At 48.9% G+C, this 17069-nt stretch overlaps 1 pseudogene; it reads right to left on the bottom strand.

Moving 5' to 3' along the window:
• Positions 1-858: 858 nt before the first annotated feature.
• LOC124664150 lies at positions 859-16957 on the bottom strand (annotated as a pseudogene).
• Positions 16958-17069: the final 112 nt, after the last annotated feature.

The raw sequence follows: 17069 nt of genomic DNA, 5'->3' as shown, positions 1-17069 counted from the left end.
TCATGTTCCAAAAAAAAGGATAGTATCATCAGCATACTGTAGTATAGAGAGGCCTCCATCAACTAAATGTGGAATTAATCCTCCGACTTGACCATCCTCTTTGGCTCGTTCAATTAAGATGGCAAGCATATCTACTACAATATTGAAGAGCATTGGAGACAAAGGGTCCCCTTGCCTCAAACCTTTTTTGTCTGGAAATAATGACCAATATCATCATTCACCTTGACCCCAACACTACCACCTTGAACAAACTGTTGCACTAAATTACCCCTTTCTGGAGCAAAACCCTTCATCCTCAATGTCTGTTGTAAAAAGGACCATTTAACTTTGTCATAAGCTTTCTCAAAGTCTATCTTAAATAACACTCCATCCATTTTTTTAGTATGTAACTCATGGATTGTTTCATGAAGTATGACTACCCCTTCCAAAATATTTCTACCTGGCATAAAGGCCGATTGAGTTGGCTTGATAACTCTTGGGGCAATCCCCGAGAGACGATTCGTACCAACCTTAGTGAATATCTTGAAACATACATTAAGTAAACAAATAGGTCGATATTGTTGTATCTGGACCGCATTTTCTTTTTTGGGTAATAATGTAATGACTCCGACCCAAGTGTAGTCTAGTGTAAAGGAAACATGAAGAGCATGGTATTGTGATTGTTCATCACTTGGCACATCATAGAACAGCTACGAGAAGTAACTTCATTTCTACTAAGCTGTATTTACAATGATGAAGCGCTCTTTGTTACAACTCCGAGCGCACCAGGTTCTTCGATATTTGAATACAGAAAAATCGTGTGGGGATCTCTTCACTCTGAAGAATAGATACAGATGAATATACATTGGCTAGACAGATCTACTTGAGAAAGATGCCCTTTTTCCTTCCTCTCCTCTTCTCCACAGCCTGCAAAATGCACATTCTCCACATTAGGGTTGAAGGAACAGAGCATAGGATGACAAAGAATAGAATATTGACAGCAACGTATTCCTTCAAAACAACTAAAATCACACTTTCTTCGAATAGGGTCTTAGCTGGTAGTACTATATAAGATACCACTAACAGGCAGAGTCATCAACAATATGCGCTTTGATGCAGGCTCTACGACCTTAACTAGAAAAGGTAGGTAACCATGAATTTGGTAACCAAGCTTTATATCAATCTAGCTACCTTGAATATCAGCATAGCAGTATAGTGGGAAGAATCAAGAACTTTATAGTTAACTTCAAAGAAAAAGGTGCTAACACTATCAGTGGGAAGATGATAGTAAAATTAAGATTAAAAAATAACCAGCTAATGCGGCCCATCAAACATGCTAAAAATCATATAGTGCTCAATTATAAACTTGAGTAAAGTAGGACCATCACTTCATGATGTCCATTGGATACTGTCATGGAAATATCAGATAATTAAAGGGATAGTCATATGTAATGCCTTCGCAAGAGATAAAGAGATCATACCATCCTTCTGAACAATCTTAACACTAGAACAATCGTATCCCGAGGTCTGCAAAATTGGAATAGACAGTAAGATAAGCAGTATATATTTTATGTTCAGCATGACAGTGTATAACCTCATCAATAATAAATATAAACACGACGGCACCAATCATACTGACAGATAATTCTTAAAGCCAAGGATGCAGTGTTGAATTCAAGTTTAGTTTAAATTTCCAGACATTGTACTTGATAAGGAATTCAATCATGAATCTACATACTTCTGATTGTATTAGACAAGTATTTTTTTGTTTAAAGAAGTGGTATCTAGGATGGTTTACTAAGGACAGCTAGTACTAGTCCATGCTGCTAAAATATATTTTTTCGAGAAAACGCAAAAGATTTTGTGTTTCATTTTGCTGCTAAAATATATGAAGGGACTTTTAATTTAACTTTGCACCAAATCTATGATGAAGCAAAAAAAAACTCAGTTTGGTACTTACGGCGTGTTTTCTGCTGGCTGGAGATTATATTCTTTACCATCAGCAGACACAATCACAAACTCTGTTGCACGCTCGTATCCCCAAGGAATATTAATCTGGAAAACGCAGTGTAAACCAAAGCATGATTACAGGACCAAATAAATTACTCCCTCCGATCCATAATAAGTGCCGGAGTTTTAGTTCAAATTTGGACTAAACTGAACTTAAGCCCTAACACTTATTATGGATCTGAGGGAGTAACTAAATGGTAAAAAAAAAGACATTGTTAGTACTCCCTCCGGTTTAAAATAGTTGCCCAAAAATGGCTAGGAGGGAGTAGTTAATTTGCCTACAAACATAATTCTGTACAATCGAATAGCCTACCAGTTTGATAGGAAGTGTTGTGGGAAGGTTTTAAAACTCATCAGTCATCACAACTAGGGAACTGATAATACTGTCAAGCCTAACTTGAAGAGCAATCCTATAAGCTAGAACAGAACTCACCACATAACAGAAAAGTTCCTGAAACAGCCAGTTTGCAGCGGATTCTTTAGAGTTGCTTTCTTTTAGACATAGCCAGTTTGGATGTTGGACTGATCAGTCTGAAAAACTTTCCCTTGGGCCAAGCAGATTTGGTCGGCCATTGAAGATTAAGATTTCCCCTCACCCACGTCTCTGCCACGCCCGGCATGGACTCGGTCTCCGCCGGCATGGCGGACCAGCGCTGGCTGGGCGAATTTGAGAGCCCGCTCTCCTCTGACTCCAGCGCCTCCTCCGGCCGCTCCTTTGCCGAAAGGATCCGCCGCGCCTGGTCGGGCCCCGGTGAGGCTGCCAAGCCCGCTCGACGTCGCTTCGCTGCCTCCCCCGTGCGCTTCCCCAACCCCTCGCCGCCCCGTCGTCTCGCCGCCGCCCCCTCACCAATTCGGTTCCCCACCCCTCCTCCGGTCGCTGCGGAAGCCCCGGAATCCTCCAGGCAAGCGGCTAACCACCGTCCAGGCCCGGCAGCGGCCGTCCGCTGCCCGTGCCGCCCCGCGTGTGGACGCCGACGGCTTCGAGCAACCCCACGGTCGTCTCTACCGCCGCGCCAACAGGCACCCCGCCTCTCCCCCGTCGCCGCCGCCCGCTCCGGCAAGGCCCGTCCCGGCGGACCTCTGGGGCCTCTGCTTCAATTGCTGCCGCCCGGGTCACAAATCCATCGATTGCTGGTACGAAAGCCGCTGCCTTCGCTGCCACGAGGAATGGCACCACGCCGCAGACCTTGCCATCTGCCTGGGCTGCCGCTCCCCACCGGCCGTCGAGGATCCAAGACCTGCACAGCGCCGCCGCGAATCGTCGCCTCCACACCAGCAACTGCAACCTCGGCGTGCGTAGAACCTATGTGGTAGAACCGAAACTGCAGATCATATTTTCTTTGATTGTTTCCTAGCTAAGTTCTTGTGGAGTGGCATTAGAGAGATCCTTGGGGTCCAGTGGGACCCAAGCTCTTTTGCCCAGTTCTTCCAGATCCTTCAAGGGCTGAAGGGTAGGGAGCAGAGGGTTATTTGGCTTCTATTTGCGGCTCAATCCTGGGGGCTTTGAATGATTCGCAAAAGAATTACGATTGAGCCTATCTTTCCACGTCAACCGTCTGACTGTGTTTATAAAACTATCATCATGTTGCAGCTGTGGCGTCCTCTGCTCAGGGCTAGGGAGAACAAGATGGAGTTCCTGGTGACGGCGCTTCAACAAGTTTAGCGTGCGTTTGGTTGGTGACTTGAGAGGGATGGGATGGATCATCCAGATTTTTTGGGGATGGGATGGTCCATATTGGGTGATCCCATATTCTGTTTGGTTTGAAGATCTGAGTGGAATGGGATGAAGTGTGTTTATGTTATGATACTAATAACAGTTTATTATCAGCCGTCCAATTGCAATTAGCAAAAAACAGGAACATCATCTTCATGAGCCGCCTGTCGAGTTCGTGCCCCTCCATCCCAATGAGCCGCCTCCAGGCCGTGCCCAGTCGCCGCCGCTCGGCCGTGAGCAGCCGCCACCGCCCGGCCGTGCGCAGCCGCCGCCGCTCGGCCGTGCGCGGCCCGCCGCCGCCGCCCGGCCGTGCCCGAGCCGCCGCCGCCGCCGGCCGTGCCCGGTCGCCGCCGCTCGGCCGTGAGCAGTCGCCGCCGCTCGGCCGTGCGCTGCCGCCGCCGCCCGGCCGTGCCCAGTCCGGCCGCGCTCGCACATGGCCCAGGTTGCCCCGCCCACGGTTGAATCGCCGCGCGCTCCCAGGGTCGAGGACGCCGCGCGCTCCCAGGGCCGAGGCCGCCGCGCGCGCCTAGAGCCGAGGCTGCTGCCACCGCGCTCGAACACGACTAATGTCGCCGCTAGTGCCCAGGGTCAGGGCTGTCGCACCCACCCAGGCCGCCGCGCGCCCAGGGCCGAGGCCGCCATGCTCACCCAGGGCCGAGGTCGACGCGAGTGCGCCCAACGCCGCTCTTGCCCAACGCCCAACGCCCAATGCTTTCTATGTCCGCCGCAGGCAAGCCGGAGGTGGGCAAGATGTGGTTCGGTCGATTTGGAGATGAGGGAGAGGGATTAGCCACGGTCCATGTTTTTAGGAAAAGGTGGATCGGGAGGTTCAGTCGATTTGGAGGGACGGGTTGATTCAGGATTTTCAAGGAATATTTCTTTCTGGGGATGGTTCCATCCACCTTAATTTGTAACCAAACGTACCAAGAAAGAGGACCATCCCATCCCATCCATGTTTTGGTCCAGAACCAAACGCACGCACCGAGCGAAAATGGTGAATGGAACCTGGGTGCGCGCGCACCCATTTACGAAAAGTTCAAAAAAATACTATTTAAAAGTTTCAAAAAATGTGAAGTAAATTTTTGTATGTATATATTATGTTGATACTTACTCGTGTGTGTTTTCACGGAAAAATACCATTGTGTGTGGCCTACACAAAAATGACAAAATGAGGTTCCATTCGTCCGGGTCGCGCACGAGCTCCTAGTTACCTTTAGCTTTAGGGCATCTCCAGCGGCGCGACGCAAATGGACGCTGAGCGTCCGTTTGTGTCCGCCGTGACCGAAAATGCGTCGTGCACCCTCTCCAGCGGCGCGATGCAAAGTGACCGGGCCGTCCGCAGAGACGCTGTTGCGGTCAGAAACCCACCGGCGGGCAGCGACGGGCAACACCGTAGAGCCGGGAGGCTCCCAGGACTGCGGCTGGCCCTGGTCCCTCCGAGCGACGGCCCGCAAAGACTCGGCACGCACGTCCGATGCTCGGTGCAAGGGCGTGTGCCACCCGACCTATACCCGGTCGTGAAGGTGTTGGATTTGCCTCGCTTAGTTTCCTGCATGGCATACACGTAAACATTAAATACGAGCCTCGATCGGCTCTCGAGTTGTCTCCGTGAATCGGCTCAAAGAGCCGATCCACCCATGATGCGTACGAGGTGTACGATCAGATGGTGGTCCTGCTTGATCGAAATAAAGCTAAAATGACCTACTACGATTTAGGGTTTTCACCGCATAATCGGAACATCCTACTCGTGATTGAGCCTGGCGGCCACGCACGGTGATCGTAAACCGACCCTAGACAAGGCCTAAAAACCAACACGAAGTTGATCCTTGGAACATCCCGTCTAGGGCTAGCAAACTACACCCTACGCGCCACCGGATCCTTCAACCCGTTTGTAAGGCCTAACTATGCAGATATTAAACTAATCCTTGATGAACAAGGAGCAACCATAACGGATCGGATCTACTAAATAATGATCAAGGGGTGCCGTCCTTACGCCTAAGATAGGTGTAAGGACGGCTAGACGTCTAAGGGTTGCACGACGACGACATATGATACGATGAACAATGCTAACCCTAACACATCTATGATAACTACGTTGCTCGCCATCAAAAAGGCTTCGAGTACGAGCAACGCATGAACAACGAATAAACGTGTAGCTGCCTAGATCGCAAGATGCGATCTAGGCAGCATGATGCTTACCCGGAAGAAACCCTCGAGACAAGGGAGTTGGCGATGCGCCTAGATTGGTTTGTGGTGAACGTGATTGTTGTTTATTTCATAAACCCTAGATACATATTTATAGTCCGTAGACTCTCTAACGTGGGAATAATCCCAACCGGGCACGAGCCCAAACTCTATCTAACCGACACGTATCCTACTATATTACGTATACACGGGCAAACTAGCCCAAACTTTGTATACAAGGCCGATTCATGTATTTCTTCTATGTATATTCTTCAAGCCCATCTTCAATCGCGGCCCACCTCTGATCCGGTCAAATTCTGGTGATAACACATGCCCCCCTGGTTTTGGAAATGCCAATTCCAAAATCACTCCGCTTTTCGTTCGTTGGGTCATGTCGTGGCAGAGCAGAACCGCTGCAGTATCCTTCATCATGATGCCTTGCCTTCTTGACTTCTATGCGCGATTTGACAATTCTTTGGCACCACTTCCTTGGAAACTGCTGTAACATTAACTCTCCCCAATATCCCATTATTTAACCGCATCGAGCAATTCGCCCCTTCACCCTCCTGCTCCGTACTAGCCATCGGCAAAAAACCCTCCTTCCTCCGTAGCCATGTCTTCTTCCTCCTCCTCCTCTTCTGCTTCCTCAAACCTCTCCTACGTATCATCTCCCTTCCGTGAGCCGACGCCAGAGTGGGGCTCGTTGGCGGCGCACGACATCCTCGCCCCAACGACGTGGGACAAGGAGGAACACGATTCCTTCATCTGGTCCGAGGATGATAAATCCTTGACCGACGGAGAGGACGACCTTCAATTTCTCGTCGACGGGGAGGAGGAGGCGGAGAGCGAGGACGACCGCTTCTCCTGGGACGACTTCACCTCCTCCGAGGGAGAAGCGGAGGAGGACGGCGACGACCCCCTCGAAGGTTACCCACCGGCGAAGCGCCTCCGCGCCTGGTGGGACGACGACAGCGATGACGATGATGAGGAAGACGAGGCTCCCGTAGAAGGCTATGGGAGCAGCGATGAGGAGCCTATCAGCAGCTGCGCCGGCGGCAGCGATGACGACGACGAGGGCAGCAACGGCCCTTAGATTAGGGACTAGTAGTAGTAGTCGGCTTTTGTTCTTTCTTCCCCGAGCAATCGGCTCCTCATTGTAAAAAACCCCCTTATTAATGAAGAAGACATTTCTCAGCTGATTTTGCCCTTTTACCAATTTTGCCGATTGCTAAAATAAGTTAGCAAATCAAGAGCCGATGGCAGCGCATCGGACCTTGCCATGAAACGCGAGCAAAGCCAACAGAAACGGCTCTGACCCTTTAGATGATGACGGCTTCCCTTTCAAGCTCCTTTCAGCAGTCCTGGTGGTCTTCTTTTGCAACAACTCATCACCTTCGAAGAAGGTTATGACGCAGGGTCAGCCGATGACACCCCAATCGGCTTCTAAAAGCAGATCATCCGCCGAGTCAGCTGCCCCCGAGCCTCGGTCCAAGGCGAAAACGGTGGTGAAGACACACAATTCGGACCAATGGACCCGAGCCCGAGCAAACCGGAACAAACCACCATGCGCAGCCAGCCAAAGCCGAACACCTTCCTTCCGTTGAAAGCCGATGTTGCAGTATGATCACCAACGGCTTAATGAGCCAAAACTCTTCTGACAAGGTTGTCTTGTACGCCAAAACTCCTCTGACATCACTGCTGAACTGGCAACCTTGCGCACAGAGTTGGAGGTCCTCGTGTCTTGAACACGCAACTGGTAGATCCCATGGAATTTGTGCTAGAGTCGATGGCTGCGCATCGGCTTTGTTCCTTAGCTCTAAAGTCGATGTCCGTGCATCGGCTGTACATCATGAGACACCTCATGAGAAATTTTTTTTTTTACTGGCCGATTTTTCTATCGGCCCCTAATATCTTACTGCACATGTATCGCACATGCTCATCTGATTAGGTGCCCCCCGAGCCGAATCTGCCAGGTAACTGCGGATATCGGCTCTGTAGCTAGCCAAGGCACTGTATTTGAACGTCGGCTTCGTTAGGACCAATGTTGACTTCTTCCAGCTCATCAGCCGACGTAAAACCGCTGCCCATTAGATCGACGTTGAACACAGGCAAAACGTATGGTGAGGATAATTTTGGCCGATTGCTGGAATCGGCCTCCATGTTGATTGACTAACTCAATGAAGGTTTGTAATGTTCCTTCATAGATCTTCGGGGCCGATCACACGGATCGGCATCGCCACGTTTGTCCATAGATGTTGCTCTTGTTACACGGTTAGGCCGGTGGATAAGACCAGCCTCACCCCGTCCTTTGTCACGTCGATGCGCTCGCAGTCGTCCAAATTGATGCCTGAGAGTGGCTCTTGGCCTGTTGTCTCCCAAACGTTCATGCCAGCCGTTGATATCTCGGCTGAATCATCTGCGTGGACGACCTCTACTTCATCTCCATCCCACCGTATTAAGCATTGGTGCATCGTGGACGGAATGCAACAGCTTGGCGTGGATCCAATCTCTCCCTAGCAAGACAGACATAGGTGCTCTTGCCGTCGAAAATAAAGAACGTCGTAGGGATGGTTTTCCTTCCTACGGTCGGATCCACGTTCGAACACCTTGTGCGTCGGATGCTTGGCCATTGAAATCGCTCGGTGTCACGTTGGTCTTGATCGGATCCGAGCTAGAGCGTCCCAACCGACGTAGCATGGAGTATGGCATGATGTTGATCGCCGCTCCGGTGTCCACCGAGCATCTTGTTGACAGGCTGCCCATTGATATAGCCTCGCAAGTACAGGGCCTTCAGATTTCTGTAGCTTCTTTCTCGTGGCTTCTCAAAGATAACCGGCCGTGGGCCGCAGTCAAGTTGTGCCACAGGTGCTTCGTCTAATCCTGGAGCACTAAACTCCGTCGGAAGGATGAACACCATGTTTGTGCCAGCCGATGTCTCATCATCGGCTTTCCTTTGTCTGGGGCGCCACTCTTTCCTTTGTGGCCGACCTTCTTCGTCCAGGGTTCGCTGAATTTTGGCGGCCAGATCAGGCCGCGCCTTCCTTAACGTGTGCAGGTATAACCTCTCGGCTTCCTCCAAACCACGTAGTCGCTGAACCCTACGCTTTTGGGAACGGCTGAGTCCATCAGGGCACCACCTTGGCCGATGATACTTATCTTCTTCTTCATCATCGTCCTCTAGTTCCTCGAGATCTTCTACCCGAGAGGACTCAGCGTGCTTGTTCCGAGGCGGGAGAGGCCCTAGACGTTTGAACACCGGACACGTTAGCCGCATCCTTCTCCTTTTGTCTACATTCTCGGGCAGCTGCCGATTGTAGGCAATCGGCTCATTCCCGAATCCCAGCAGTGTCCGAAGAAGGGGCAATCCCGGTGCCTATCCACGTCGTCTTGCTCTCTCGACTTTTCCTTGGCGTGGCGCTCATATCTCTCCTCGTTGCGATCATGCCGACGGTGTCTCCCGGCGTCCCTAGCCGACGATCTCTTTCATCATCGTCGTTGTATCGTCGGCGTTGGTCGTATTGACTCACATATTTGTTGAGGAGGTGATCGGAAAGAGGTCGCCGATATCTCACGTTCCTCACTTCTCCCTCCGTGATATAGCGCTTGCCATCGTGACGGGGCCGATCGCGTGGAACGGCTTCCTCTCGTGTCCTTGCTATGAGAGCAGCTGCCCTCGTCTCCGTCCTTACCGAGTGGTGCCCGGGTCCTACCATGTTGATGTTGAACGAGAATCCTGGCTGGCACCCTCCAGGGTAAGTGCACTCCACCATGTTAACGGCGGGGAAGGGGTGTGTGTCGACCTTCATGGCGTATCGGGCTGAAAATTAGACGCCCTTGTTCTATCGCCATTTGGACCTGCCGACGCCACACCCTGCAGTCGTTGGTGGCATGGGTGAACGTGTTATGCCACTTGCGCATGGCTTTCCGTTCAGCTCCTGAGCCGTGGGGATCGTGTGGCCTTCGGGTACCTTTAGCTGCTTCTCCTTAAGTAAGAGGTCGAAAATTTGCTCAGCCTTGGTGACATCGAAGTCAAACCCTCTTGGAGGACCTTGTGGCTGAACCCACTTACAGGGCACGGGGCTTGCCCCCCGAGTCCATTCAGCCACTCGCTACCTCTTGATCTCCCGCGAGCCTTCATCTTCATCCGCCTCAACCAGGACCACCGCACGCTTGAATTTATCCCGGTATACATCCGGGTGGCGCCGTTCATATACCGACAGCCTTCGCACCATGTGCGCCGGTGAAGGGTAGTCTCGCTTGGGAGGCCACGTCCTTAATTGGTGATGCGAGACCCACCACCGCCAACTCGATCGCTTCTTTCTCGCTCACACGAGCCGAATAGCATCGGTTCCTAACGGTCCCGAAGCGCCGGACGTATTCCGAAACCGTTTCTCCGCGCTTCGTCGTACTTGTGCTAGATCGGCAATGCCGGCCTCGGAAGCCTCTCGAGTGATACCGCATGTGGAACCGCTCTTCCAACCGCTTCCAAGTCCGGATTGAGTCTGGTGGCAACGATGTGTACCACCCGAAAGCCGATCCTGTGAGGGACTGTGCGAAGAACCTCACACGCAGCTCATCTGATGCTGAGATCGTGCCCAGCTGTGCCAAATATCGGCTCACATGCTCGATGGAGCTGGAACCATCTCAATCCGGAATGGTCCCACCGGGCGTGCCAGAATGTGTTGCGGTCAGAAACCCACCGGCGGGCAGCGACGGGCAACACCGTAGAGCCGGGAGGCTCCCAGGACTGCGGCTGGCCCTGGTCCCTCCGAGCGACGGCCCGCAAAGACTCGGCACGCACGTCCGATGCTGGTGCAAGGGCGTGCCACCTGACCTATACCTGGTCGTGAAGGTGTTGGATTTGCCTCGCTTAGTTTCCTCGCATGGCATACACGTAAACATTAAATACGAGCCTCGATCGGCTCTCGGGTTGTCCCGTGAATCGGCTCAAAGAGCCGATCCACCCATGATGCGTACGAGGTGTACGATCGGATGGTGGTCCTGCTTGATCGAAATAAAGCTAAAACGACCTACTACGATTTAGGGTTTTCACCGCATAATCGGAACATCCTACTCGTGATTGAGCCTGGCGGCCACGCACGGTGATCGTAAACCGACCCTAGACAAGGCCTAAAAACCAACACGAAGTTGATCCTTGGAACATTCTGTCTAGGGCTAGCAAACTACACCCTACGCGCCACTGGATCCTTCAACCCGTTTGTAAGGCCTAACTATGTAGATATTAAACTAATCCTTGATGAACAAGGAGCAACCATAACGGATCGGATCTACTAAATAATGATCAAGCGGGGTGCCGTCCTTACGCCTAAGATAGGTGTAAGGACGGCTAGACGTCTAAGGGTTGCACGACGAGAGCATATGATACGATGAACAATGCTAACCCTAACACATCTATGATAACTACGTTGCTCGCCATCAAAAAGGCTTCAGTACGAGCAACGCATGAACAACGAATAAACGTGTGCTGCCTAGATCGCAAGATGCGATCTAGGCAGCATGATGCTTACCCGGAAGAAACCCTCGAGACAAGGGAGTTGGCGATGCGCCTAGATTGGTTTGTGGTGAACGTGATTGTTGTTTATTTCATAAACCCTAGATACATATTTATAGTCCGTAGACTCTCTAACGTGGGAATAATCCCAACCGGGCACGAGCCCAAACTCTATCTAACCGACACGTATCCTACTATATTACAGATACACGGGCAAACTAGCCCAAACTTTGTATACAAGGCCGATTCATGTATTTCTTCTATGTATATTCTTCAAGCCCATCTTCAATCGCGGCCCACCTCTGATCCGGTCAAATTCTGGTGATAACAGACGCAAACCTTGCCCAAATATGCGCCAGGTTTGCGTCTCTGCGGACGCTGCGCGGACGCGCAAAGTGTCCGCACGGTCCTCGCACGGCCCGCCTGGCAGCGGCACAACTGCTTCGTCTTCCGCGGCATTACTTCCGGGCGGCGCGCTGCAGCCTTTGCAGGGCCGCGTTAATGGCGTGCCTCGGCTTCCGCGAGCGTGCGCAGCTAGTAGACGTTGCACTGGCAGGCCATTGAAGGCGATATGGCGTCGGAGCCTTTTAAATGGACGCTGCCGGCGGCCATTTCCACGACCAAACCATTGCCAAATCCCACAGTATCCACCCCACCGACGCCATGGGAAAGAAATGCTGGCCGTTCCGCAAGACGAAGAACGACCAGGAGGCTAGCGGCTCGCATTCCGGCAAGAAGGCACGGGTCGGCCGGTACGTCCGCGTTGACCTCGCACGGCAGCTATGGGAGGAAAACCGGACGGTGCCATGGCCGGACGCGAACTTGCCGGGAGGGGGCTGGTACCTGAACTCGCGGCGCGTGCCGGTCCCCCCCGTGCCGCGCGAGGGCCGAGAGCGGCGGGACGAGGTGCGCCGCCGCCGAGCGATCTTGCCGCCGGATCTGCGGGAGGATCGGGCGTACGCGCTGAACTCCTACAACTGGATTTCATTCGGGACGTGGGAGTTCGACGCGCGCCGCCGCGCTGGCTACCTCGGCGACGTGGACTTCTTCGACCGAGAGATCGCCGCAGAAGAAGAAGAGAACGACCAGGAGGACGCGGACGAGGACGTCGACATGGTCGACTACGACCACGACGACGGCGGGCCGGCGTGGGATCCGGAGACCCAGCCGCCGGACCTTTCCGAGGATGAGGCCATTGCCATGGCATTGGCCAACAGCGCGCAGGACGAGCTCAACGAGCTCGCTTTGTGGGAGGGGCTCGCAATCCAGCTGCGCGAGTCAGCGCTCGCGCGAGGAGACCGGCGACTCCTCCGGCAACGCCGACGCGTTCCAACGACCGCGCTCCGCCAGCTGCTCCGGCGTGGGATCCCTGGCCACAGCTTCCTGCCCATGCGGCGGTACCTCCTCCACCGCCGGCGTACGAGCTTCCATGGCCGACGCCGGAGTTCATTAACCTCGTCAGCGACGACGACCAGTAGGCAGCAGCAACTTTTAGTCGCCTTTATGGCTTTTTTATGTTTTTTTATTAATGTAAATTATGGTTCCATGAATGAAAAAAAATTTATGCGTCGCGCCGCTGGAGCCACCCCCGACGCAAACGGATGCCCGGACGATTTCGACCATTTCGGCCGACGCAAACGGACACGACGCGTCCGTTTCGACGTCCGAAATGCGTCGCGCCGCTGGAGATGCCCTTACCCTCTGAGAGTGTTCCTTCGTCCATGTATCCTGCGGCTGTGGGCTGCTGTTGTTGTTGCTATGTGAACTATGCTGCCTTGGGTGTGTCGAATGCTGCTATGGGTTGCAAGACATGCTGCTTTATTAATTTAAAGCTGGGCTATATGCCTGTTATCTAAAAAGTTGAAGCATTTGGGATTCGAAATCATTTTGCTTGCCAGATTTATTTCAAAGTAATTAATGGTGACACCTACATACCACTGGTTTTCCTTCGCCCCATTATGGGGAAAATGAACGTTGCTACTCAGGTACGGAAGCAACTAACAGAAACCATTGCCAATTCTATAACATACTAGAACATACTAACACCTAAGCAAGGATTACTCTCACATCCATTGCCAATCTTATATTTAGATCCCATTTCTGGAAAGAAAGGAATACTGCTAAAGAAAGAGTAGGGACATACAGCAGATGCTTTCTGGAATTTCTCCGTGAGAACAACACCACGCTGGCTGTTACATTTAATGCTGTAACCTTCCCTCTTTATTTCCAAAACAGCTGGTTCCCACATGTCTAAGAATCTCACCTGCTGTTACAAGATTTAACGTTTTAAACAGTTGCCTGGAATCACAAAAAAGTAGCAAGAATATTTTTGATGGATAGTTGTGAAGTACAGTAAACATACAGGTAGCTGGACTTGATAAGACACATGCCCAGCTTCAAGAGTTTTCTTAACAAGTTCCTTTGTTTCAGGATCTGCAACAAATATGGTTACACAAGTTATTTTTTTTCGAGAAAATGCAATGACATTGTGTTTCTTTTCATTGCAAAGAAGAAGACTACAAGCCTCCTAGGAGGGGTTCAAATTGTGCAAAACAATTTGAAGTATCACAGTCACACAATCACATGTCTTGCACCAAAACAACAGAAGTACCCAGGTTTGGGCTTAGGGGAGTTAAGGATATGTAGAGGTCAAATATATAAATGTTGAACCAGATTTCAAGCTGGTTCAACCTGTCTACTGGATTCTTTGTTGCGAAATGTGGTACAGTGTATCCATACTTAATTTGGTTTCAACATGTCATTATTTTACTAATGCATGGTCCACAGTGGAATTTAACATAGTGGGATACATCATATAACCCATCATCATTCAGAGTGATTTTGGAGAAACCATTCTACACAGTTGCTATTGTAAAGTCTTTCCGTTTTGCACACTGGCTAATATAATGTTAGTATGGCCTACAAATTTAATGCAGATAAACTGTATGAGCATACTGGCTCAATACACATAAGTTCTCCACGGCAGGTGTTTATGTCTACTAATTGAGTTTTAATATCACTGATCCTCTGCAACAGTTAACTCGATTTTTATCTTTGAAAGTTCCCTCACGATATATCACTCTTCTGTAAGGCTAGTTATCAGCTATTTTACAGGCACACACTGACTACTATTCGCCTGGCTATAATTTGGACGATAGATACACTTAGAACCAACAAATAATTAAAACAATAAGATACTGGTAAGAAAAGGCTAAATTGAAAATGGAAGAGCAGGTTAACAATTTTAATACTCACCGCAAGTAATTTTTGCTTGGTCGTTAGCATAAACCTTGGCAATCTGACCCTATAATAGGAAACAGGAAGGTTTCAAAACAAAACCGAACATTTTATCACTCTAATAGTACCAACTAGCAAATCATTTTCGAGAGAAATTTAACAATATAGAAGATCTCATCCATCTAAGATCACACTAACATCGCATCTTGTTGATTTCAATATTTCATCATTTGAAGAAAGAACTTACGATTAAACACAGGCTGGATTTTGTCTCAAACTGACTGGACTGTCTGGGCATTCTGAATCTCCACAAATATATACGAAAAAGAAACAAGAGTATTTGTATTATTTAGTGAAAACTATCTAGTTATCTAGAAACTAATCTGAGATCTAAGAAATCCGAACAGAGAAATGATAATTAATCATTAAAAAACCTCTGGTTTGTCATTTCAAAAGGAATACAAAAATAGATAGCCCCAGGATTTCCACAGTGTTAGAAAAATACAGCAATATAGCATAAAGATCAGCACATGGAAAAGTGGTTACATTTCTTTTTCTGTGATCTAGGGGTTGGACTTCAATGGCCAGTAAAGTGCCCACATCATCGGCAGTAACTAAATAATTAGGTCGTTGCCTTGCTCCTATAACAAATAAATAATTAATCCATAGTAGTGACATCATGATATGAGTAACAAGGGCACAAACCTTAAACTCATTTATTATGCATCACACACAAAAAATAGTACCTTTTATGAATCTTACAGAGCCATCTTCTAAATGCCGCACCCACTGAACATGCAGAAAGAGTTGCAAAACTGAAAATCTGAACCAAACCGATATAATGTGATAGAAAGTACTTGTTTTATTCAAAATGTGTATATATCAAGCGCACCTCAAAATTACAAGTTGTTGTTCCATCAATGGAGTATCCACATGCTTGTAGTTCTCGCCCAGGAAAAGCTTCACCCATAATTCGAAGGCCTTTTATGCCTGGCGATGGATCATCCTCTGCAGCTGCATATTCACAAAATGGCATCTACATTGAGATTAAATGAAATGCTAAAAAAATATGATTATAGGAACTTAACCCCATATTAACTACCGTCACAGAAAGGGGAGCCAGGCTCCTCGGGAACAGTAGGAACATAGGGATATGAAGGATTTGCTTCCTCGACGACAGATGCTAAATTAGGTGAGTCTCCAGGACCCCATTGAGCAGAAGTTTCTCGCACATGTTGGGCTTCAGCACCCACAGAACCATCCAAGACATCACTTCTCCTAATGCCCTTGAATGGTGGGTTTTGACTCCGGGGATCGAAATCAAATTGGACAGTATGAGAATCATGTTGAGATGCTGGAGTATAAACGTCGTTCCTAAATTGATTGCTGCAAACATGAAGTCATAGTAATGTTTAGTACTCTAGTTACAGACTTACAGACATGGTTTGCTAAACCTTCCATGGCAACAGTTTAAGTATACCAAAATAATGAAACGGTGATAGAAATGAGAAAGCAAAATGTGCAACATTCATGAAGTTAACGTATATAAGTTATCCAAGAAATTGAAACAATTATGAGATGGCCCTTCCAAACTAGTCTATCTTAAAAAAAAATATCAAAAAATAGAAGTGTGTATGTCTGTTTTTTTATCCAGCCTTTAAAATTTTTCATTTTGCTATTTTGCTTTTCTTCATGGTTGCTTATGCTGAAGTCGTGAATAACCAGCCATTTTACTAAGCTGATGCTGGTTCTTCGCCCCAGCCTTCTTTCTTTCTGTCATTCTTTTATGTCTCTTTTTTGCTTATTTGCCCCCTTTGGTTGCCTCCAAATTTATAGCCACAAAAAAAACATTGCTAACTTAAGCATGCAAAATAACACTGTTAAAGAGCAAAAGGTAACTTAGGAAGGTAAACTGTTAAGCTCCAAAAGGATAGGCACTACCTGCTTGAAAGAGATGTCCTTTCTCTGTAATCATGATCAATATTTCTTGCAGGAACCTCACTTGGAATTACATGACGGTTTTTGTTTGCTAATACCATCCAATCACCTCTACCTTGAACAGGGGAAGACATTGGAGATTGTACATGAGGATATGGTGTCTGGGGCACGATATCAAGACTGTTTTTGCTCTGGGAAAGTAAAGAGTTAGAGAAAGTATTTGTTGCAAGAGTAATCAAAAAAGTATAGAGCTATAGCAAAGTCACCAATGCTTTTCCAAGAGAATCTTTAGGTGACTGTACAGGAAGACTGGTCTTATTTGGCAATTTAGTTTGCCATGGGGTAATCTGGTACTGTGACTCCTGAACTTTCTCCTGCAACATCCAAGATTTCACAAAAGGCAACTTCAAAGTTCTGTAAAAAAAGTATCAGCAGTAAACTTTGCAACCATGTAGCAGATCTAATCCATCTAACATTACAAAAACATCGCATCTT

The sequence above is a fragment of the Lolium rigidum genome, chromosome 6 (assembly GCF_022539505.1).
Source record: "Lolium rigidum isolate FL_2022 chromosome 6, APGP_CSIRO_Lrig_0.1, whole genome shotgun sequence".
Taxonomy (NCBI): Eukaryota; Viridiplantae; Streptophyta; class Magnoliopsida; order Poales; family Poaceae; genus Lolium; species Lolium rigidum.
Note: the sequence above shows the minus strand (reverse complement) of the source record. Positions and strands in the feature narration are given on the sequence as shown.